Raw genomic sequence first — 26,689 nt, forward strand, 5'->3', positions numbered from 1 at the left:
TGTCATAATACACATTTTCTGAATGAATTAAATTTTCTAATGATACTTCTTATCTACTGCTACCATGATCTTTCCATGAGTCAAAGTCTCACTTCTCTAAAAACATTACTAATGGCAAAGAAGTTTGTCTCCTACCTCTCTGTATCCTCCACAGTGAAGAGAACAAAGGTGAAAAATAAAAACAACTCCCGAATCTAATATGTGTAATGATTTCAAGTTATTAATGACAAAGAGAAAAAAAATAGAGCTAGGAGCGTCCTTGAACATAATCTAGTTCAACTTTTTTTTTCTTCACTTCAGCAGTCAGGAGAAGTAAAGAGATTTGCCCAAGGTCATAATGGTAGGAAGGAAAAATCCAATATTGGAACACACATTCTTTGACTTTATATCTACTAATCTGGCATCATATAGGCTGTCTCTACTAACTACAGTCATTCTTGATTATTGCTTTTATTTATGTCTTAGAGAAAGCAAATTAGATATCAATAGTTCTTAATTTTGAAGTGCTCAAAAACAGGCTTAACTCCTCTTGCTGATTTGTCAAAAAATGACTTAGTATTTAGGTTCTCAATTAATATTTGTCAAGCATTAAACTCTTTGTGTTGTTACTGCACTTGTTGTTGTTGTTGTTGCTGAAGGTGAGTAATATATTTACCTCCACTGGAAATTCGAAGTATTGGTTTTTCTTCCAATGTTAGCAATAGAAATTTTGATGTAAGTCACAACTATGTTTACAACATGCATCCTGCAATGAAATAGGAACAGGCCAATGTGAATTTAACCCCTGTTCTTAAGCCCACTGTCATGGGGCTCTCTATTTGTTGGTGTTGATGAAGGTCCTGTCCTGTGTGAGGGGTAAAGTAGATTTGATGAAAGGTAAATGAGTTCCAAATCCTCCCTAATATCCATTCTGGATTTTTCAAAGCCCATCCCCCTTTGGGGGACACTTCAAGTAGGAGTCACCCCTTCCACGACTCTCCATGTCAGTTTTCTTTGAGTATCTTCCAGCTTCAAGGAAGAAGACAAGAGGAAGATGGCAGCTGGAAAGCAGGGACTTGTCTAAATCTCTCCCCCAGGACCCTCTAAACACATATAAAATGGCTCTGAACAAATTCTAGAACTGCAGAAGCCATGAAATAGCAGAAGGAAGCAGGGGTCCAGCCCAGGACAGTCTTGATGGTCACTGGGTAAGGTCTATCACACAGAGCTAGGAGCGGAGTGGAGCAGAGCCCAGCATGGACCTCTCTCTCTCTCTCTCTCTCTCTCTCTCTCTCTTTCTCTCTCTCTCTCTCTCTCTATATATATATATATATATATATATATATATATATATATATATATATAAAGAGGGGGCACAGGGTGAGTTGAACGTGAAGGGATGGTATCTAAAAAAATAAAATCAAATTAGGGGATGAGAGAGGAATATATTGAGAGAGGGAGAAAGGGAGAGATAGAATGGGGTAAATTATCTCACATAAAAGTGGCAAGTAAAAGCAGTTCTGTTGGGAGGGAAGGAGAGGGGGCAGGTGAGGGGGAATGAGTGAATCTTGCTCTCATCAGATTTGACTTGAGGAGGGAATAACATACACACTCAATTGGGTATCTTACCCCACAGGAAAGAAGGAGGAAGGAGATAAAAAGGGGGGACTATAGAAGGGAGGGCAGATAGGGGTAGGAGGTAATCAAAAGCAAGTACTTTCGAAAAGGGGCAGGGTCAAGGGAGAAAATTGAATAAAGGGGGATAGGATAGGATGGAGGGAAATATAGTTAGTCTTTCACAACATGAGTAATGTGGAAGGGTTTTACATAATGATACATGTGTGGCCTATGTTGAATTGCTTGCCTTCTTAGGGAGGGTAGGTGGGGAGGGAAGAGGGGAGAGAATTTGGAACTCAAAGTTTTAAAAGCAGATGTTCAAAAAAGTTTTGCAGGCAACTAGGAAATAAGATATACAGGCAATGGGGCATATTAATCTATCTTGCCCTACAAGAAAGTAAGGGGAAATGGCATGTGGGGGAGTGGGATGAAAGAGAGAAGGGCTGACTGGGGAACAGAGCAACCAGAATATATGCCATCCTGGAGTGGGGGGGTAGAAATGGGGAGAAAATCTGTAATTCAAACTCTTGTGAAAATCAATGCTAAAAACTAAAAATATTAAACAAATAAATGAATGAATGAATGAATGAATGAATGAATGAATAAATAAATAAATAAATAAATAAATAAATAAATAAATAAATAAGTGAGAGAGAAGACAAGAGGCCAACCCACTTCAGGTTGCTGAAAGAAAAGACCAGGAAACCCTATTCCCAATCATATTTCTGAGGAGAGCAAAGTGGTGGGGTCCAGCTTCAACTTCCTGCTTTTCCTCCTGGCAGGAATGAAAGTCTCCCTTAGAGAAGGGGAGAAAGGGTTAAAGAAGCTTGAGATGTATATTCTACCTCCCTTAAAGCCACGCAACAGCCCTCTCCTTTCACATGTAATCCTCATTACACACAGGAGACCACTCTAATTCCTCCATTCATTCCTTAAATGCCAATTGATATTCATAGGATCATATCTTTAATTATTTTTATTAACTTTTAAAATTTATTTTATTTATTTATTTATTTATTTTCATTATTTTTATTTATTGACTATGTAACCCTGTGCAAGTCCTTAACTCATAGCCTCAGTTTCTTTAGCTGTAAAATAGCCCCTATTTACAGGACTATTGTTTGAAACAAATAAGATAACATAGTAAATGATCTGCAAACCCAGATGCATTGTGAGTGGTATGGTAAATACAGTTAATTTTTAAATTGAAGTTCATCTGACTCCAGCATCAGTGCTTTTTTTTTCACTAAAATACCATCTCTCCTCTTTTTTAAATAAAGGGGATGAAAAATGTACAAATGTATTCTTTCATATATCATCTTTGTATTTTCTTTTTCTAGTTAGTGGAGTATGAAGTGCCAAAATACCATTAGAAAGGTAATTTTCATATAATCTTTGATTCAGACTTGCTGAAAGGATGTTAGATTTATCTGCTATATCTAGCATATGATTAACATGTGGCTTTTGTTCATTCATTCAAGTAATAATTATTTATTGTTTACTCTTTGTAAAGCACACTAGGCCTCAATAACTCTAGAGAAAAAGAAAGACCTGTAAAATATTCATTCATTCGATTATTATATATTATATGTATTGCAACTGTGATATGATGTGGAGAAAATAAAACTAGGGCCCTGTCTTTAAGATGTTTATAATCTATGATGTTAAAGTTCTTGGAAAAAAGTGAAAGTCTTAGCTTTTCTTCTGGTTGTACTTTGTTTGGATGGACATAGAGAGAGAACAGAATCACACATGTTTCAGGTGAGAAGGGCTCTCAGGAGGTATCTACTGCAATCCACACTTAAAAAAGAATCTCCAATAGTACAACACCCTGAACAAATGGTCATCTGGGCTTTGCTCAAAGAACACCATTGATGAGGAATCTATTACTTCTTAAGGCAGCCTGTTCCATTTTGGATAGCTCAAATTGTTGAGTCACTTTTCTTGAAATCAAATCTAAGTTCAAATTTTTGTAACTCCCATCCTTCACCCCACTATTATTAGTAGTGCTGTCCCATGAGACCAAGCAGAATAATATCTCTTTAGTGGTTCAAATGTTTATTATCTCCCATCTTTCACTCATAGTTCCCATTTGGCTTCAGTCTTTTCTTCTTTAGCCCAAACAGCTTCTCATCCTTCAGGTTGCCCTCCTCTGGAATTCCTTTGTTTTATCAGTGTTCTTCCTAAAATGTGGCATGTGGAATTAAATATAGAAGTTCAGATGAGACCTCATCAAGATAGAGAGCAAAGACACTGTCACTCCTTTGTTGACAGATGATATGCCTCTCAAGTAGATTCTTAGTCTTGTCACATAACAGATAAAAAAGGGAAATGAAAATAGAAACATACGTTTCCCCCATTTCTCTGGTAAGATGGCAACCCTAGAATGGAATGAATAGGAAAGAAAATATCTATGCTGCTTTCAGTATCTATTAATAAAATAAACAGTAGGATAAAGAGAGTATATAGAAAAAACCCCAAAATTTTCCTTGCTTGTCTGTGTTAAATGTTTGTCATGACATCACTTATTATTAGAAGCAATAAATGGTGGAATAGAGTGGTTCAGTGAAACAAAACCCAGAGGTTTTATTAAATAGTCATTTAGTTTTCTTAGTAAATGTTATTTCAGCAGGAAATTTCATTTTTTTACTTATTATAATATTATACATATATAATATAATTCCATATTCTTGCATAAAATATATGTATATGTGTTTATATGTATATATGTGTGTGTACAAACACATATACACACATGAATATAGACTGATCAGCAAAAATGATCATACAAATAACTGGACTGTAGGATTAAATGTATAGTCCTCTCTTGAGGGCTATTTCCAGAAGACACTCTCACATTAGTAGATGGGTACCTAGAGGGCTGCTAATTTTTTTCCTTCCTTGAAGTTTAAGAGTAAATCTAAAGAAGTTGGAGATTTCTATTATTGTAGCTCAGGAGATTCCATCCCATGTGCTCTCCTCCATCGATTACCTGAAAGACTTAATTAGCTTTTAAAAAGTGTATTTACTTTGCAGGTGGAGTGGGAGAAATTTTTACAGAAATATTCTCCCATATTTTCTGTGTATACACAAGACCTCTGGGGAGAGTGGGCTCAAACTCAATAAACACATGTGGCTAAAGGTTAAACAAATAGCTCTTCTTCTACTTTCCTACAATCCTCATTAAATTCCCCTTAGAAGTAGCTCTCTTCTGGGTTTCTCTAAAAGGGTTAATAACCATGTAGAGTCCTGAAGCTACCTTTCCTCGTTTTGCCTATTTTGTTCATGGAATGTTTCAGGTTCTGATGTAGATGCTGTTGTCAGCCACTGCTGCTCTGTGGACCCTGCACAGAGCTCTGGTTTTCAGTAGACTTCTTTTATGTCTCTGTTGGATCACTCAAACTTACATAATTGCCTAGTGTGGTAGGGGAGCGGGGCAGGAGAAAGAAATCTATTGCTCCCTCTAACCCATTCTGCACAAGATTTTCCCTCCTGGGGTCTTGGCTAGAGTTCTTCAATCATTATATTAATTTGCTTCTGGAATACTGAATTCTGAATTAGCTTACTATGTAATCCAAAGGCCCAGTATTACGCCTGATTCAGCCAAGCTTAAAATATTTCCAGTTTGGCATCATTTGTCTTTATCATATGCTCAAAGCACTTTAATCTTCCAAATGGCTGAAGGACTTATTGACATCTAGGTTACATCTTTGTATGATTCAATTAAAGTGTGGGAAGGGGAAGGGACTTCCATTTTCATATTAATTAAGATATATGTAAAAACTGATACCTTTCAAAATGAAATTGCAAAAAAAAGATACAAAACAAGACAAAAAACCCTGGAAGCAACCTAAATGTCCTACAATAGGAGAACAATTTAAAAATTTTTTTATATTAATGTGATGAAGATTGACAAGTACTAGAAATACTAAGAAATATGGAAGGAACTTTATGAAATAATGCAAAGTAAAAAAGTAGAACTAGAAGAATAAAGCCCACACAAAGTACATAATAGCATATTAGCAGAAAAGAGAATGAGAATGGATAAACAAATAATATTGTAAAACACTTTAGACAAAAGTGAAAATTAGTTATATGCAAAAGTCACTCAATCAGTTTAGTTAGTTTTGTTAGTTTTCAATTTTAATCTTTTAATAAAACATTTTCATTGTTTAAAATACCTTGGCATGATCCCTTCAGGAGGTTTTCTATAAGCTTAAGTTAGCTAGGAACAGCATTGTACTCTTCCTCTATTATTTCCCATAGTAGTACTTTAGGCACCCTCTGCTTCCTGCTCTCAGAAAAGTAATCAGATAAGAATGACCTCTGCTTCTGAAAAGGATTTGTCAATCAACAATACCAGGGTTCTGCTCATCATAACTGTGACTTCTCAGACTTCCCCAAGGACACATACCTGGTCTCGTAGTGGGTAGATTCCATTTAGTACTCTTTGTACTATGCCATACTTCAAGAATTATGTTAGAATTTTTGTTATTTCTTGTTTTCTGATTGCAGCATTCAGTGCTAAAATCGGAAGTGTCTATGATTTCACCAGGGGAGTTATTTTCTCCAATAATAAAGTCATGTATCCTGATTACCTTAGTCAGAGTTTCTTTACCTGGAATCTATGATTTTTTTCTTATTAAATATTTTTATAAAGGTATTTCAGTATAATTAGTTTCCTTTTGAATCCTATGTAATTTATGCTTTTAAAAGCATCCCCCTCCCCAACAGCCCAAGAAGTCCACAGGCTTCATTGGAATCTCAAGAGAGCTCATGATGCATAAAATGTTAAAAGCTCTTGCCCTAGGTAGATGATCTTTTAAGAGTGGCCTGAATGCTGCTTTACTCTGTGGTCAGTCTTGGAGCTGTGATCCTCTCCAAACTTAGCTATGCTATTCTTCACATAATAGACATAAGATCTTTCCCTGAGCCCTTAATCAAAGCTTCCATTTTCCATGTCTTTTTTTTTCTTTGTCTATTAGACTATAAGCTCATTGAGAGAAGGCATTGTTTCACTACAGCTTTTCACAATGCCTAGGACATAGTTACTACTTAATAAATGCTAATTTGATTTATCCATCAACTGACAAAATGTCTGTGACTTAGGTAAAAAAAAATAGATTTGGAGGGGTTGTCAATTACTTGTGCTGTAAGTGGCAGAGAAGAGATTCAAACCTAGGTCTTGTCTTCAAGTCTAGTGCTATTTTCACTTCACAGTGAGGCAAATACTCATTCGAGGACATCAGCTAATCCAAGTCATAAGTATATAGCAATATCCTTCCAACACTTCTGTCAAGTGGGCATTCACAATCTGCTTGACAACCATAGAGAAGAGGCACTTATGTCCTCCTAAGTCAGCCCATTCTGAATAGTTCTAATTAGGACAAAGTTTTTCCTTAAATCAAAATGAAATGTCTCATTCTATAATTTCTAGTATTATATATTTAGAGCTGGAAAGGGGCCTCATGTGGCAACTGAGGCACAAAGAGGTTGATTGAATTAATCAAGATCACACAGATAACAAGTATCTGTAATTGGAGTCAAACTCGATCTCTTGGACTTTTATGTGTCTCAGTTTCCTCATCCGCAAATACAAATGGAAGGAACATGTCGGCTTGATGAAGCAATTCATTTTCTAGTCTTAAGATGTCCAGGATAATATCCATAATGCTTGAGTGAGGCAGCTAGGATGCACAGTGGATAGAGCCCTAGGCTTAGATTCAGGAAGCCCAGAGTTTAAATCCAACCTCATACATTTCCTAGCTTGTAGAACCTAAACAAGGCACTTTAACCTATCGACTCAATTTTTTCAGCTGTAAAGTGATGATAGTAACAGCACCTACACTGCAAGGTTACTGTGAAGATCAAAGGAGACATTTGTAAAGCACTTAGAATAGTTCCCGGCATGTGGTAGGTGCTATATAAATGTTTACTCCCTTTTCTCTTTCCCTTCAAGAACAGATTTTTTTTTTAATTTAAAAGATTTTAGGTATAATAGAAGTCATCTCTTCAATGCAATTCAATTCAACAAACATTAGCAAGTACCTACTATGTATAAAGCAGTAATCAGGGAATTATCTAAAATTCTTTTCATATCAATATGCCAATGACCTCTCTGAAATGGGTTTGTATTTGTGGGGTTAGGGTTAGAAATTAATTATAGTTTAAGAGAATTTCCTGGGGCCCATGGAGGAACTCTTCAAGGATCATTCAACTAACAAATGCTAAATATGAGATCTGAACTCAAGTTCCTAGCTCGAAGTCAGCATTGTTTCCACTATGAAACATATCCTGTCTTGTTTTAGCAAATTAATAGTAATTATTTAAAACCATTATATAAAAAGGAAAAGAAAGGGAAATAAGTTTTAGTCATATGTTTTACAAACAATTTGCTTTAATTTTATTTGTTAATATGTCCTTCCTTGAATTTCCTTTTAGTTTGTGAATTAATGTAACTCACTAGAGAAAATGTAACTACGTTTTAATGCAACTTGAAAAGTAATTAGATTTTTTCTAAGTCAAAATGTTCATAAGAGAACTACAGTGGTTCACCCTGATAGCCACATTTTTGGAAGGACACTGACAAGCTTGAAGGAGTTGGGGACCATACTAAACAAAGATTAGTAAAGTGAACCAGGGATGCTTACTAAGGTTCTTCTGGAAAAAGAGATTTAGAGCTTGGTAGCAAACTCCCAAAATTTCTGCTACAGGAGGAGGCTTTAGAGTTCTAAGCTGCAGTTGGGCTGAATCCATTTATGTATCCACATAAATTCTGGCACAAATATTGTGAGTCTCTGGGAATGTGGGGATACCAAGCTGCCTAAGGAGGGATGGGCAAGCCCATGTTGGAAAAATAAAAATGGAACTTGTTATATCAGTAATTAAGGTGTGACTTTCTTTTACTGTTTTCTCTTTTAGTACTTATTTAATCAAGTTCCCTTGAAGAGTCTGGCCTTTGTTTCTTTGATTAAATCAGGAGTCTTTGTTGACCTCCTCGCCTCAAGGGAAAGCCTAGTTTACATGGGTGTGAGTCACATATTTGTGATGCCAGAAGCTCTTAGGCCACTTGGGTTTAAGTTGCATGTTTGTTATGCCCTTTGACTCTGAACAGAATATATAAACTCAAGAGGTTGGTGTTTTTCCTTGGGACTCTCACTCACTGGGGGAGTGTTGATATGGAGAGTCTGGGCAGCTGTTGTTAAGAGCTCCCCCCTCCCCGGCTTTGAAGGAACCCAGAGGTTTAGTTTGGGGGTGCTTACTCACTGGAAGAGTGGCGCGTGACCCTGGGCAACCCACTGTAACTGCTCCCCCTCCCCGGCTTTGCTAACACCAGATGTTGGTTTGTATTAGGTCTGTGTATAATGTATGTTTGTAATTTATTTTCATTTGCTCTGAAGGTCAGGTTACTGGCTTTTCCACCTGAACTAAGTGAATATTTGTGTGTTGGATTAAAGTGATATTGTTAACTCCTTAAAGTTACTTTTCTTAGTAGAGCAGGTCAAAAGACCCTGCCTTGGCAGCCCTCTGTGTGCTGGTTGTTGGTGGTTTTATAGAGCCACAGTAGCTGCTAACCAAATTGTTGTTACACCTGTTAAAGTTTCAGGGCAAATAAGCATTGAAATGGCCAGCTGAGTAACTGCTACACTTACAGCTGAGAAACCTCAATATAAAATGCTTAAGGAAAACATGATAGTCTTTAAAAATTTGAAGGACTGTCATGTGGAAGAGGAATTAGGTGTTTTTTTTTTTCTGCTAGAACCCAGAGGGCAGAACTAGGAAAAAATTGAGTAGAAGGGGTAGAAGTTACAAAAAGAGAAAACTTTCCTAATGGATTGTCTTGCTAGGTTGTAAGTACCCTCACAATGGGTAAAAACAAAGCTGGATGGTCACTTACAAGAGACATTGTAGATGAAATTCCTATTCAGGAATAAGTTAAACTAAATAGCTTCTGGAGAACTTTCTAACTGAGATTTGGTGAATCTGTGTTTCTATGACTTTGTAAATGCCTTTAAAGAGAGTATACTATAAAATAGTAACATATCAAAAATGTTAAAGTTTTAAGTCACTGCTCATTTAAAGGACTTATCAAATTTGTACTGCATGTACCAATAATAAAAAATCCAAGCAATGAAACATTGCATTTGTTGGAGTACTGGCTTGCACAAAATTGCCTGATTCTCCTATCTAGTCCTCCATGAAATTGTGCAAAATTTAAGAAGGAAAAAAATTATTCAGGTCTTAAGGTAAAACTGCAAATGAAGGCATCTGTATGTATAGCTGGAATATCACACATGCAATTTGACTGGTTTCAGAAAGAAATGAAAACTAATAGGCATTATTTGGAAACTACTCAGTTGCTTAGAAGGCAATGGGAAGGGAGGAGGGATATGATTTTTTTTAATAGAGGCATCACCAAGGTACAGATTTTTAAGGTGTTTAACATTTAATTTGCATTTAGTCATAGCTCTTTTTATTGATTTTTTTATATTTCATAATCATTTACATAGCAAATAAAATAAAATAACCACTGTAAATAGAAAACAGTAGATGCCCTTTGCTTTTTTTTTTTTTTTTTTTAGGAAAGGGGGACAGAGAATATTTTTCTCAATTTTCCTATAAAGCACATATGTCTTATGAATATTAATTTTCCATACAATGTGATATGAATTTCAATGAAGAATCTTCAAGAAAAGAAGAATCATTTTGCCATGCTGAATCATACCAGCAGTACTGTATTTGTTCACTGTATTTAGAATTTAGGGATCAAAGTGACCAATTAGTCCAACAATCTCATTTTTACATGTAAGGAAACTGAGACCCAGACCTTCACTGAGGAGGAACATTGTATTTCTGAATATAGTATATTCAACTTCTGGATAGATCTTGTTTTTAGGAAGCCTGAATTTTGCATTTCACAACATTCACCTAGTTCTCCTAATTTTATAGAACTATAAAATATAGAACTATATAGTTCTATATAGGCTATATAGAACTTTTGAGAGAGAAGTCCTTCAAGTTACCAAAGAGAGCTATCATAACCTCCCCCCCTAAGTCTTCTCCTAGCTTTAACACTCCCAATTCATAGTCCTTATGTCTTGAGCACCTATACATTTTTTTTTTATTTCCTACTCTGGACATTCTCCAGATTATCAGTCTTCTTCTTAAATGTAGTGCTGAGAAATGAACTCAATGTCTTAAATATGATATGAAGAAGACAGAAAGTATAAAAGGATTATCTCCACAATCCTAGAAACTATGCTTCTATTTATATAACTTAAGATTGTATTCAACTTTTTTTGGCAGTCACATCATATTGTTGACTCATATTGAACTTGCAGTCCAATAATAACCCTGATTTATTTCAGATGAACTTATCTAAGCTAAGATTTTCCTATTTTATACTTGTGAAGAGCTTACCCCCACTCAAGAATAAGACATTTAATTTATCACTATTATATTTCATCTAATTAAATTTGACTCTATTTTTTCTGTCAAGAACTTCTGTTGGATGCTCATTATCATTAAACCTTCTATCTCTCCTACCATTGTGTGTTATACAAATATGATAAGCATATTATACAGTTTTATAGATATATTTATATATCTTATCAAATATGATGCTTACATCTATATATCTTATCAAATATAAGCATGTTATATAGTTATATAAGTGTGTATATAAGTATATAACAGTTATCATGTGTAGAAGATAATATAGGTATACACCCACACACACACACACACACACACACATATATATATATATATATATATATATATATATATATATATATATATATATATATATATATATATATATATAAGTACTTGTTGCCTAAATTGTTAAGCAGCATAAGATAAAGGGCTAATCCCTGAGGTCCACCAATAGAGACCTCCTTCTAACATGGTATCAAAATGCTTATGACTGCCCTTTGGGGTAAGCCATTCAGATTGTTCTGAGTCTATCTAACTTCACTATTATGTAATCTACACCTTTCCGTATTTTTTTCAGGAATAGAATGAAAAACTTGTCCAATATTTTGCTAAAATAAATAAAATATAGCTCAGTATTCACTTACTTTACAAATCCCACTAATGTAATGTGATTCTTCTGACACGATCTGGTTTTTGTGATGCCAAGCTGGCTGTGTTACCACCTATTTTCTGGGTGTTCCCTAACCATTGTTCTCACGATATATTCTAGAAGTATGCTAAAAATGTAGGTCAAGCACACATTGAAAGCCTCCCTATCTCACCGCCCCCCACCACCCTTGGCAATTTATCTTTTTCTATTTCTATAGCATCTTTCATTCTTTGTTCTCTTTTAAAGATTATCACAATTCATTTCCTATTGACATAATTCTCTTGTCTTTCTTCTCAAATATCTTTGGTTTAAACTCCCTAATAGGTATCTCTGTTCCATTCTTTCTGGGCCAAAGATTATTTTCCTTGGCAGAGAAAACAGAAGAAAAATTGATCATTAAGTTTGGCCTCCTCTTAGTGGTCCATTAAAATTATCTTCACTACACCAAGCAATGATGCTGTCTTTTCTTTGATCCCACTCTCTTCCCTAATATAGCTAAAAAACAAAATATGATAAACCCTTTTGTGTTGAGCTTAACCACACTAGTCAGCCTCCACTCATTATAAACTTTATCATTATTGACATTCTTCTCTAGGACTATATCAGGATTTTATGGTCATCCTTCTTTAAATGTCTTTGGTTACATGTTCTGTACCTGTCTCTTAAAATCTAAATTGGTTAATGAGATTTTTTTCAAAGTTACATGGCTAAGGAGTAACAGAGATAGGTCTTGAATCCAACTATTCTAAATGCAATCTAGTCCATTTGTTGCAGCACTACAATGTCTGCCATTGAGAAAGAAATGTAATATATAGGTTGCAGATTATATTTCCTTTAGAAATGTTTTTGCTAGAAGCAAAAATCTGATGAAAAGTAAGAATAGTGCCAGAGAAGTTATGGGGCCATTTTTTAAACATAATGATCAAGCCCAGAATATATGCAAACAGAAACAGAAACATGGTTCTTTGTTGGTCCCCAAGCACATAGTCATACTTCTCCTCTCTTTATGTAAATGTCAACATGACACTTGCTTTCTTTGTACGTCAAAATATGATTTTGTTTCTAGAGATGAGAGTTTTTTCAAATCACACCTGATCTTAAGTCTTAGGAAAAGACTAACTACCTGTTTACCTTCTGACTTTGTAAGATCACAGCATTACTTCTCAATGATCACTTGGCTGCCTGCTGCTGTCTAGTGATCCCTTGTGCAGTTGCCCAAAATGGAATTTGGCTTATTGCAGCACTTTCAGATAGAGACAGGAAGCTGGCCTCACTCTCTGTGCAGGCAAGATGGCCAACTGCTCCTGCCTAGTTTAGAAATAAATGTCATCTGGAGGGTGGATATGAAAGCATGGCACAATCTAGCCTTGAAACTTTCAGAATTTAAGAATCAGAGCTAGAGATGAGAGCTTAAAGCTCCTGTTTTCCCACAGGCAACTCATAAATTGCAGAAGAGTTGTCAATTAGCATTGATAGAAATATTTTTCTCACTGAAATTTCCCTACACAAATTAAATTAGAGCTCTGGACCTCCTCCACCCAAGTGCTTTTCAATAATTTTAGTATGCATACCTATATGCGCATTTCAAAATACCCTTGTATATTAAATTTTGCATACTTGTATGCCCAATAATACTGCTACTAAGGTCCATTTCTCAAAGACATCAATGAAAGAGGATAGGGACCCATACATATAAAAATATTTATAGCAGTTCTTTTTGCATTGGCAAAAAATTGGAAACTGAGTGAATACTATTCAACTGAGCAATGATTAAACAAATTTTGTCATATGAATGAGATGCTAGAAGAAATGATGGAGATGGCTGCAGAAAAAAATGGGTAGACTTGTACGAACTGATGAAAAGTGAAGTGAGAATCAGAACAATTTATTTAATAGAAGCAACACTGTAAAAAATAAACTATGAAAGACAGCAACTAATCAACAGGATAACCCACTACAATTTCAAAAGACTTATGATGAAATATACTATCCACCTCCAGACAAAGAGCTGATTTATTCAGAGTACATATTGAAACTTTTTCATCTTAGGAATTTGGAACCGAAATAAAATAAAATTGAATAAAAATAATAATTTTAAAATAGCCTCATAAGGTAAATTAGATAAGAATAACATCTTTTAAACATAGAGAAACTCATGCTGAGGGAGAAAAAAAAAAACCTTCCCAAGCTCACATATCCAGCTAGTTATAGAAATAAAATTAAAGCACAGAAATAAGGCTAATTCAGTGTAGTGGTCCATCTTCAGCAACAGACTTCATTACTGTAACATTAATTGTAAAATCAATTACAGCCAGCTGCAATAACAATTATTAGTTTATCCAATACTATGGGCATAAAACCTGGCAGTCATCCGATATCTAGTTACACAGCAGCTTTGAGATAGGTCCTACTGTACCACTAGCTCCTAGTTAAGTCATTTTTTCACTGTAAAATTCTCAAGTAAGCATCACCATGGGGTTTGGTAGTTTATGTTGTACACATCCATAGTCCAGATATCCATGAGGGTACTCATAAGTCTAAATAAAGAACATAGTAGAAATTTTAGTGGATCAATTCTATCTTGCCTGGATGTATTATAGGCAAAGGCATATTTCTAGAAGCAATTTATTGAAGGTATGAATTGTAAAAAGGGAGAAAGATATGGTACCAACAACATAAGGCTCATGATGAAACATAATTGCACTGTATTTTGCCTTTATCTCTAAATTGGTAGAAGATTTCTTTATGGAAGAATCATTTACAAGAAAATTGCATTTTGTCAGAGGAGCAACATTCACATATATAAATATAAAATAAATTCAAAGTAAATGCATGGTAATTTCTGGAGAAACTAGCATCTGGGAGATTAGGAAAAGGTTCATGTAGGAGGTGGGCCTTAAACTGAGCTTTGAAGGATACTAGGGATGCCCAGAGATAGAAATGAGGACAAAGTTTATTCAGGTTTTGAACATGTTAATTTTGAGATGCCTCCAGGCATTTGCAAAGCCAACTAGATGAAAGAGGGAATGTCTTGTGTGAGGGGGCAGCAAATAGATTGGTTTGGCTAGACTATAAAGTACATAAAAGGAAATAATTTATGATAAGACTAGAATATTACTTTGGAGACATATTCTTTAAAAGTAATAAAGGGAAGTTTATATTTGATCACCAAAGGAATAGAAGCCATTGAAATTTATTGGAGAGTGATATGGACTGAATCAACAAGACAATAGCTAATTACATATGAATAGTGAGGGAGACACAAGAGTTTAGGGTGACTCTAAGGCTGTGAATATGGGTGACTGGAAGGATCAGGGAATCCTGGAAATTCAGAGAAGGTATAATGTGTTTGTTTAAAAAATAATGAATTTTGTCTGAAGCATGTTGAATTTTTGTTAATTTATTTATTTTTAGTTTTAGTTTACAACATTCAGTTCCTCAAGTTTTTGAGTTTAAGATTTTCTCCCCTTTCCTCTCCTCCCCCTCCCTCCCCACCCAAGACCGCATGCAATCCCATATAGGTTCTACATATCCCTTCACACTAAACATATTTTCACAATAGTCAGGTTGTAAAGAGGAACTATAACCAATGGAATGAACCACGAGAAAGAAGAAACAGAACAGAAACAAAAACAAGCAAACAACCAACACAAAAAGAGCAAATAGTTTGCTTCTATCTGCATTCAGCCTCCATAATTCTTTCTCTGGATGTGAATCACTTTTTCCATCATGAGTCTTTTGGAGTTGTCTTAGAACCTTGCATTGCGGAGAAGAGCCAAGTCCATCAAAGTTAGTCATCAGAGATACTGTGTGTCTGTAATTGTGTATAGTGTGCTCCTGGTTCTGCTCCCCTCACTCAGCATCAGATCATATAAGTCTTTCCAGGTTATTACGAAGCCCATCTGCTCCTCATTTCTTGTAGAACAATAGTATTCCATTACATTCACATACCACAACTTATTTAGCCTTTTCCCAATTGATGAGCATCCCCTTGATTTCCAATTCTTTGCTGCTACAAAAAGGGCTGCTATAAATATTTTTGAACATATGGGTCCTTTTTCCATTTGTTTTATTTCTCTGGGATACAGCCCTAAAAGTGGTATTTCTGGGTCAAAGTGTATACACATTTTTATAGCCTTTTGGGCAAAGTTCCAAATAAGCATGTTGAGTTTGATATGTCTTTAGGACATCTAGAAGGCAACGTCAAATAGTGAGTAATTTGAGAGCTAATTAAGTATAAAACTGCATACTACGTATTGGAGAGATATAAAGTAAGCCATGGTCCTCCTTCATGGAGTTTATAATCTCATGGACTGAAGGAGAGACAAACTGATTAGAACAGTACTACAGTCATTCAGGTGACAGGTAATGATTATGGCAGCTATAAGAATTAAGAGGAAGGTTATATAGGTGCAAAACACTTCAGAGAAAGGATTGAATTGAACTTGTAAAATATGTGGAGAAAAGGGGAAAAAAGAAGAAAACACTACTTTAAGTGTATGATCCTGGGTGAGTGAGAGCTTGTTGTTGTTGTTGTTTTTGTGGCAGCTTGGTGGGCACAGTGAATGGAATGCTGGACTGGAAATCAGGAAGATTCAACTTGATGCTTCCAAATCTAGCCTCAGAAACTTACTGGTCATGTGACCTTGGTCAATTCATTTAACCCTGTTTACCTAAGTTTTCCCATCTGAACATGAGCTGGAGAAGGAAATGGCAAACCACTCCAGTATCTTTGCCAAGAAAACCCCAAATGGAAGAGTCAAACACAACAAAATGACTGAACCACAGGCAATGTGGTGGAATGACTGAATTCAAAGAACCTCAGTTCAAATCCCAACACAATTGGTCAATAAAAATTTATTAAGAATCTATTATTGGATTGGATATGTAGGGTTGGAGATGGAGAAGAGATGAGGATGACCCAAAATGGTATTCCCAATGACAGTGCTAGAGAAGTTAGAAGGGGAGGGGAAGTTCCCACCCTCCTAACACTGAGAATCATTACTCATATGAATCTGCATAAATCACTTATTTTCCTTGGGATTTAGTTTTCTTATTGTAAAAATTAAGAGGTTAAGTAGATGATCTCTAAATTCTTTTCATCTTCAAATCTCATAAGTAAAATGAATCAATAAATAAAAGAATAATGAGGAGTTATTATTGTCTTTACTTCATGATAGAAAATATCTGTTGTCACCTGTGGATAGGCAAGCATCTGGAAAACTTGATCTCCTGGAGCCTATTAATGTACTATGATTTCATAATCATTTCTACATGAGAATTTAAATGTACAGCTAGTCAATTATCAATTAAGTGACAACTTGGAAAATATCTCTAGGTGATAATTGGCCTCCCAAGGGGGTCTTTGAAGCTCATTTTACTTCTTTAGTTTCTCTGAAGATTTGTTTTTCACTTAAGCAAATCACTGATCATTTTAATTCATATGTGAAATCTTGCTAAGTTAATACAGGCAAAATGAAGTGGTCTGAAAACAAATGTTCCTATAGCCACAACATAATAGCACTCATTTTTTTCAGAGATAATTTATTTCAATCATCTAATTTTCTATGTAAAGGAATTTAGTGCTAAGGAGGTGAAATGACTTGTTTAAGGTAGCCAGGACTTAGACCTCAGTGTCCAGATTCTTAGTTCATCTTCTTTTCACAACTACAGGAATGCTCCTTTTTTTTCAGATCAAGCTAAATGATTTTTGTATGATTATGATGACCTTTTATAATTTAACAACGAATCTTTGAAGGATCGTGGAGACACAAGGTATTCCTTTGCTCCCAGCTAGAATTACATCTTAATTAGCCAAGATAACCACTTATCTACCCTATTGTTGAAATCATCTACAAAGAGATTGTGGAATTTGTTCTGCCCACTTGTGCCACTTGAGCTTTAAGTTATTCCCTATATTTTAGTTTCCTTTGCTATTATGTAAAGGTATTTCTTCTCTCCCCGGGGTTTCTCTTCTTGCTATTTGGAATTCCTTTTGGAGAATTTCCTGTCACATTTGTATATCATGAACATCATTCATTCATTTGTAAATACATTGGAATATTTATCTAGAATCAACCAGACACTATGCTAGATCCTGGGTATAGAAAAAGAAAAATGAAATGTTGCCTAGCCTATGGGGTTTATATTCTATTCAAGGATAACAACACAGACATAGGCAAATAAATATGAATATATTAGGGGGCTGGGGGAAGATGACCAGCAACTTGGTGGCTCAAATCAGGCTTCATCTAAAAAGAGGTACTTCTGTTGAGCCTTGAAGGAAATTTGGGATATTGCTAGGTAGAAATGAGGAGGAAGTGTATTATAAATGTGTACAATATCCAATGCAGAGAGATAGGTAACAGAATGCCATGTATAGAGAATAGCAAGCAGTTTGAGTTAATGTAGGCTTTCAGAAGGATAGTAATGAATAAGACTGGAAAAAGGCAAACAGAGGAGTTTTTATTTTATTCTAAAAGTAATTAAGAGGTGCTGCAGTTTGTCTAATGGGCAACAGATTTGGTCACAGCTATACTTTAGGAATATTAATTTGCCCCATGTGTAGAGAATATACCAAGCAGAGGAGAAAGTAGGGGAAACAAATATGAATCAGAGACTATTGTAATAATTCATTTTAGATGTGATGAGGGTCTAAATTAGCATGCTGACCATAAGAACTGAGAGAAGTGTATGGATGTGAGAGATTTGTCAGAGAAAGAATCAACAACACTTGAGAATTGATTGGATATAGACAGTGAAGGATAGAGAAGAGTCAGGATAACTCCAAGGTTGAGAACTTGAATGACCAGAAGAATAGCAGTGCCTTCATCAGAAAGGATTAGGATTAGGAAGAACTGGGGTTTGAGGAGAAAAGATTAAAAAAAATCTGTTTTGAACTTGCTGAATTCATGTTGCTTAACAAAGAATTTTATTTTTCCCTTTTTCCCTTTTCAAGTGCTAATTCCTTTCAGTTTTTCTTCTCGGCCTTATTTTGCAAACCATAGTGGACCAACTATATGAAATAAATCTGACTTTCTTCTCTGCTTGTTACTATCATTGTGAGTTATGTGCCCTCCTTCTCTCAAATCATTTCAGTAAGAAAATGTTTGGCTAGCTCAACTGCTAAACATTCATCTAATTGAAAGAAAAATTGTAATTACTGGACCATGTTGCAAAATGTACTAGAAATGGCAATTTTGTATTAAAGTGGGGTATTGATATGAAGCCAACCTTTATAAAATCAGAATGACTAGGAAAAATACATTCTCATCTGATACACATATAGTCCATTAGGTTTAAATTACTAAACCACTTCACATTTAACATAACACTCATTTTGGCATATTACATCATTCACTACATTTAGATTGCCTTTTCTGTAGCCATGGTAACCTGCTTAAAACATAGCTGAGTCGGTAACTTCCCTCCCTGTGAAATGAAAACAAGGACAATCACATTAGTGATCCTCATCAATTATACAACACTGAATCTTATAGGGCTTGAATGCACCTCCTCCTTATTTATTCCTATCTTTTTATAACTCTTACTGGTAAATAATATGTACTACCATCCAGATTAAATTTTATGTTTTTTCACGACCACTGCAAAGTGATTGAGGTGATACACACGAAGAAACCTGCACCAGTAGACTAGTGTATAATGATGACAACAATGTAAAGAAATTTGACATTTGCAGAGGCAACAAAACTCTAGTTGATTACGGGGGCCATAACTGATTAGCTATAATGACTAAGTTTTCCTCCAGAGAGACATGATAAAACATTCTTCCCTCTTCTCTCTTGAAAGATGGGGTAATCTGAAAGCGAAATGATGCTGATGATGTCAGTCCTGTTCAGTGTGTTGGTTACTTTCAATCTTTTTTGTTGTTTGTTTGTTCCCCTTTTAAAAGGAAGAGTTCAATGAGAGTGTACATACATGTGTATATACATACATATACACTTTTATATGTGTATATAGAATGGACATGTGATTTTGCTAATATTGGGAATTAGCAGATGAACAAAACCTCCTTACCAACACAGGTTGGCTCCTTCTGCAACTTATAATCTTAGAAAGTTGCCCAAGATCAATGATAGGGATTGACCTGGGCCAGGGGGCCAAAATGACAGAATAAAGGCAGAAAATTCCCTAAGTCCTTCCCCATACCTGTCAAAATACCTTTAAAAATGACTCTAAACAAATTTATAGAGCAGGAAAACCTACAAAAGATGGAGTGAAACAAATTCCCAGCCCAAGATAACTTAGAAAGTCAGCAGGAAAGGTTGTTGCACCTGGTTGAGAGTGGAGCGCAGTCCAACACAGGTCATGGCAGCACAGCCTGGGCACAGAAAACCAGGAATAAGCCTTGGGAGTGACTGAATGAGCTGTGGCAGTGGAAGTGGCTGCTTCTAGATCTCTCAGCACACAGAAGGTAAGGGGGTTGAACAACTGGTTAGAAGGACGTTACAGGGGTCTTTTTGCTAGTACTGAGGCAGGACTCTGTTGCTTTGTTACTTGGATCCAGGTCACATTCCTAGGTGGCAATGCCATGGCAAAGCACTTACACAACAGAGCTTGTAGCTATAGGTGGGGAGGGGGCATTCTTCGCATTTCTAGGGCAGAAAAGAATGCTTGTTGTCACTCACAGACCAGAGCATATGCCAGGAGAGTAAAAATCACCTATCCTTAGATCATAACACCATGGAAGACTTGAAAACTTACAGATCCCAAGAAGTAGTTCTGAAAAAACCTGCACAAAACCCCTGAAGCCTGAGACAGTGCACTCTCCACCATGGGAGCAAAGGCCTACTTTACAAAGAGCGAAAAATCAAGTAATAGGAAATGACCAAACCAATGGAAATAAATAGAAAATAATGGAAAAAAAAACTGTGACTATAGAAAGTTAGTATGGTGACAATGAAGATCAGAACACAAACTCAGAAGAAGATAACAAAGTCAAGACTTATATATACAAAGCCTCCAAGAAAAATATGAATTGGTCTCAGGCCATGAGAGAGCACAAAAAGGATTTTGAAAGTCAAGTAAAAGAGGTAGAGGAAAAAATGGGAAGAGAAATGAGAGTGATGCAGGAAAGTCACAAAAATGAGACAACAGCTTAGTAAAGGAGACCCAAAAAATACTGAAGAAAATTACACCTTAAAAAACAGACTAACCCAGTGGTAAAAGAGATCCAAAATGCCAAAGAGTAGAAGAATGTCTTAAAAAGCAGAATTAGCCAAATAGAAAAGGAGGTCCAAAATTTCACTGAAGAAAATAATTCCTTAAAATCATAATGGAATGAACAGAACCTAATGACTTTATAAGAAATCAAGAAACAAAACAAAAAAATCAAAGAAGTGGAAAAAATGGAAGACAATGTGAAATATATTATCAGAAAAATGACCTGGAAAATAGATCCAGGAGAGATAATTTAAAAATTATTGGACTATCTGAAGGCCATGATCAAAAAAAGAGCCTAGACATCATCTTTCAAGAAATTATCAAGTAAAACTGCCCTGCTATTCTAGAAACAGAGGGTAAAATAGAAATTGAAAGAATCCACCAGTCACCTCCTGAAAGAAATCGAAAATGAAAATTCTCAGGAATATTACAGGTGTAAGTTGAATGTGAAGGGGTGCTATCTAAAAAACAAAATTAGGGTGTCAGAGAGGAATGTATTGGGAGAAAGAGAAAGGAAGATGTAGAATGGGGTAAATTGTCTCACATAAAAGAGGCAAGAAAAAACTTTAACAGTGGAGGGGAAGAAGGGGGGAGGTGAGTGTACCTTACTCTCATCAGAATTGTCTCAAAGAATTAATAACGTATACACTCAAGTAGGTATAGAAATCTATCTAGAAAGTAGGAGGGGAAGGGGATTAGAGAATGGAGGGGCTAATAGAAGGGAGGTCAGATTGGGGTAAGGGGTAGTCAGAAGCAAAACACTTTTGAGGAGGGACAGGGTGAAAGGAGAGAAAGAATAGAATAAATGGAGTAAATAGGATGGAGGGAAATACAGTTAGCAATAGTAACTGTGAAAAAAAATTGAAGGAAGTTTCTCTGAAACGGTCTCATTTCTCAAACATATAGAGAATAGAGACAAATTGATCAAAATAAGAGCCATTCTCCAACTGATAAATGATCAAAAGATATGACAAATTTTCAGATATAGTAATCACAGCTATCTATAGCCATATGAAAAATACTCTAACTCACTGTTGATTGGAGAAATGCAAATTATGAGAATTCTGAGGTACTACCTCATGCCTATTAAGACAGAAAAGGGAAATGACCAACGTTAGAGGGGATGTGTGAAAAATGAGGCCTTAATGCACTATTGGTGGAATTGTGAACTGATTCAACCATTTTGTAAAGCAATTGGGCTATAAAACCATGCATACCCTTTGGCCTGGCAATATCACTACTAGGTCTGTACACCAAAAGAGATTTAAAAAAAAAAGAGAGGGGCAAGTTAGGTGGCGCAGTGAGTAGAGCACCAGCCCTGGAGTCAGGAGGACCTGAGTTCAAATCTTGCCTCAGACACTTGACACGTACTAGCTGTGTGACCTTGGGCAAGTCACTTATCCCCAATTGCCCTGCCAAAAAGCAAAAAAAAAAACCCAAAACAAACAAAAAAAAAAAACAAAAAGAAAGAGGAAAATGGGGTATATCCATCTTTTGGGAATGGCTGAAGAAGTTGTGGTATGTGAATATGATGGAATACTATTATAGTATAAGAAATGATGAGCAGGATGCTTTCAGATCAACCTGGAAAGATTTGCATGGGCTGATGCGAAGTGAAATATACAGTGTGCAAATCAACAGCAATATTGCAAGATGGTCAGCTGTGAATGATACAATTCTTTTCTTCTAAAGGACTGTATCAGTAAGGCAAGATTCACAATATCAATGGTGACCATAAATACGCTTGTATAGTTTAAAATCACAAAATATATGAGACTCTCTATGTAGAAACCAGAAGTAAAACATTCATTCAGACACCAGAGGATCAAGTCCCAAAACCGATAATTCTGATTTGACATAGCAACAATTGTATCCCCAAACCAGTAAGTCCACTTCAATGTAACAGCATAAAACACAATATTGAAACAAGGAACCAAGCCATCCTGTAACCTCCCCTTTTGCTAGGGTCTTCTCATAAACACTCACTCAGGAATCCTAACTGTCTGCTTGCTTTCCTCTTCTCTTCCTGAAATTCTAAGAGCTTGCAGTTCTCTCTCTCCTCTTTGTCTCTCTCTTAGCCCTTCTAGTTCTCTCTCTGTCTCTCTGTCAATTCCAGTTTTCTATTTCTTGAAACTTTCTCTTCTCTCACATTTCTGTCTTCTTCACAGCTCTCTCTACTCTGAGCTTAATGGCTACATATATACACCCTGTTTAGGGCCTGAGGGCTTCAAACCTAACCAGCAAAAGTGTGTGGGCCTGCTGTTTAGCACCTTTTGCTAAATGCAAAAGGGTGTGGTCCTTCCTATAAACAAGCCTCCCCTAAACAAGCTTCAATTAACTAGCTCTACCTGGGGCTTATTAAGGGGCTTGAATGGGCAGAGAAGATCTTTAATCATGATTAGCACCACAATGACTTACCTATTCTCAGCAATACAATGATCCAAGACAACACAGAAGGGCCTATGATGAAAAATGCTCTCCATGTCCAGAGAAAGAAATGATGGTGTCTGAATACATATTGAAGCACACTTTTTAAAAACTTTATTTTTCTTGAGTTTCTTTTTCTATGTTTTCTTTTACAACATGACTATTATGGATATATTCTGCATGAATATACATGCATAACCTATATTGAATTGCTGGCCTTCTCAATGAGGGGGGTGTGGGAAGGGAGGAAGGGAGAGAATTTGGAACTCAAAGTTTTAAAAACAAATGTCAAAAATTGTTTTTACATGTAACTGTTGAAAACAAAATAATAAACAACATTTTAAAAATAAATAAAAATGAATTTTTAAAAGAGAATTGAGAAGTTGTAACTTGCCCAGCATCACATAATCAGTAGTAAGTGTTAGAGATTTGTCTTGAACCCAGGTGTTCTTAACTCTGAGGCTAGGTCTCTATCCACTTATACACAAAAGCATCGATAAAGATTCCTCTAAATGACTATTTGTACAATTACTAAGAGTGCCATTAGTACTCTTTTAAAAAATTAATTAATTTATTTTTAGTTTTCCACATTCATTTCCATGAGATTTTGAGTTGCAAATTTTCTCCCCATCTCTCCTCTACCCACTACCCCAAGATAGCTGCATTTTCATTACCTTTCCCCTCCCTAGTCTGCAAAAATATACAACTTATGTTTTGGGTGAATGTGCTTCAAACAATATAAAGGAGGGGTATGGTTTCGGGAAGTGCTTCTTGTGTCAAATCAAAATAAAATTTTTCTTCTCAAATAAATAATTATCTTTGAATAACAACAAAAATAATTCTACTCAGTCTTATTGAAGCAGTATAACTTTAGTTGGTCTCATTGATATGATAGTAGGACTCAGAATGTCACATCTACTCAAAATACTATTCATTATTTCTTTACATTTTAAAGACAGGTGAATCATTTAAAGACTCGATTTGAGACCATTAATATTTCTGGGGAGCAGGTAGGTAGCCCAGTGGTTAGAGTGCTTGGCCTGAAGTCAGGAAAACTCATCTTCCTGAGTTCAAATCTGTCTTTATACCCTTACTAGTTGCATAACCCTGGACAAGTCATTTACCCCGTTTGCCTCAGTTTCCTTATATTTAAAATGAACTGGAGAAGGAAATGGCAAACCACCCCAGTAACTCTGCCAAGAAAACCCAAAAAGGGCTGATGAAGAGTCAAACACAACTGAAATGACTGAACAACAATATTTCAGTATTTCTCTGACAATCCTCTCAGAAACATTTTTTTTTGATGAGACACGATATACTTTCCAAAGAGTTAAATCAAGTGTTTTTTCCCCCCATATTTTATTTTAAATGTACTTTAGCAGCTTGTAAGAAAGTTAATTTAGGGCAAAAATCCCAAGCCTGTTTTAACTTCTAACTGAAAAGTAATGGAATGAAGAACATGCTATTTAAAAATTCCCACATAGCTATAATTATGTGCTAAATTGATCAAGAAGTCATCATTACTAGTGAAAATACCAACTAACTTTTAAATTTGGTCCCAGAATTAAGGTTCTCATCCTATTGTTTTTTTTTTTACATTTTTTCAGATTTAGACTCTGAATATATATAATATAATTTTCTTTTTTTTTTTTTGAGGGGGGAAGGCAGGGCAATTGGGAATAAGTGACTTGCCCAAGGTCACACAGCTCGTGTGTCAAGTGTCTGAGGCTGGATTTAAACTCAGGTCCTCCTGACTCCAGGGCTGATGCTCTACTCACTGAACCGTCTAGCTGCCCCTAATTTTCTTCTTTTTAATGTGAAAGTTATAAAGCTACTTTTCATTGCATGTTTTAGTCTTTTATCATTTGTATTTATTTTATTTCCCTGACACCACTTAGTATCTTTTGTTTTCTTTGCCTATAATACACTACTTCATCACTTCCTTACCTGAGTGTCTCTTAAATCTTTTGGTTTCTTTAAAGATTCAACTTAAGTGCCTTCCACGTGAAGCCCTTTTGGATTCTTCCAGGCTCTAAGGACCTCCCTTTTCCCCCAATACCTTGAATCTATATCATATATACCTATATGTATATGCTGTCTTCTCTGATCAAGTGCAAGCTCTTTGAGGATAGGGAGTGTTTAATTTTGCCTTTGCATCCCCAGTACTTAGCACAATTTCAGGGATATAGTAGTTGGAACAGAGACCATTCTATTTAAATGTTATCATGTGGTCGTTACTTCATAAATCCTTGTTGATTGCTTGAATAACTTTCTGGTGCAAGACAACTGTAAGAGGTGTGGATATAGATGGTCTGTAATCACAATACAAAATAAAGGTAACTAGTCAGCATAGATGTGAAAACTCAAGCTATTTACTTCTGACTGAGTAGATAATCCATCGAATTCATCAAGATCAGAGGAAGAAATAGCTTAAGAATCTGAAGGTGTGGTGAGGAAAGAAACTAAGTTTACATCATTCTTCCTTTTCTGTATCCCATGCAGTATACTTGCCATAATCAGAACTTTTAGGATGAAGTCAATAGAAGTTATTTGTACTCCCCCATGTGCAGGTGCCAGAGGTAAGATGTAGGGATTTCTTTTATGGAAAAAGGACCTTTATATCCTACATTTTACTATACTTTCCAACTGATCTCAGTGCTAGTAGTTTTAAGTAACCTCCCTAGATACTTCACGTGACAAACTAGAGATTCAATTTACAATAATTTTGAGAACATTTGTGGGGGGTCAGGGTGAGACTCTGACCCCATCAATATGTATCCTTCTGACCCTGTAACTACCAAAATGGAAGGCTCACCTACAAAAGGACAATTGTAGTTGGGGTGAAGAAAGAAGGAAGAGTAACATTAGAAGTTCAGTGACAAAAAGGACAGAAAAAAAGGAGAGAATGCAAACTAATTTATTTCAGATCCTTTCTCCTTGACCTTCCTATTGCAGAATCAAAGTATTGAATTAAAATCGTCTTTCTAGCTCCTCTCTTTTCCCTTCTAATCACTTGATTCTTCTACAACTTCCAGAATACTCTTTCTTGTGTATAGATTTTGGCATGTCACTCCTCTGCTCAAAAAATTTTCACTGGCCTAAGTATCAGCTTACTCAAACTCCTCTACTGCCAGTCCTCCACAATGTGGTACCACCCAACTTTTAAAATCTTACTTTAATAGTATTGCTTTCTTGACACACTCTACTCTAGTCAAGATGGATTATTCTTCTGCTTTTCCCACATAAAGAAAGAAGGAAAGAAGTTGCTAAACACTGACCAGGTTATGTTTGGAAGAGCATTAATGAATATATTTTGTGGTATTTGGTGGCTTAATATTTATCTTTGTTGTTGTCTGGTTATTACAGTTTCCTTTCTTAAGAGTAATGAAATCAACT

General features: G+C 35.7%; 1 protein-coding gene across 1 annotated transcript in view; it reads right to left on the bottom strand.

Moving 5' to 3' along the window:
- LOC118843733 (CUB and sushi domain-containing protein 1-like) overlaps positions 1–26,689 on the bottom strand; it is a 2,679,416-nt gene that overhangs the window by 1,439,823 nt on the left and 1,212,904 nt on the right.

The sequence above is a fragment of the Trichosurus vulpecula genome, chromosome 3, assembly GCF_011100635.1.
Source record: "Trichosurus vulpecula isolate mTriVul1 chromosome 3, mTriVul1.pri, whole genome shotgun sequence".
NCBI classification, from domain to species: domain Eukaryota; kingdom Metazoa; phylum Chordata; class Mammalia; order Diprotodontia; family Phalangeridae; genus Trichosurus; species Trichosurus vulpecula.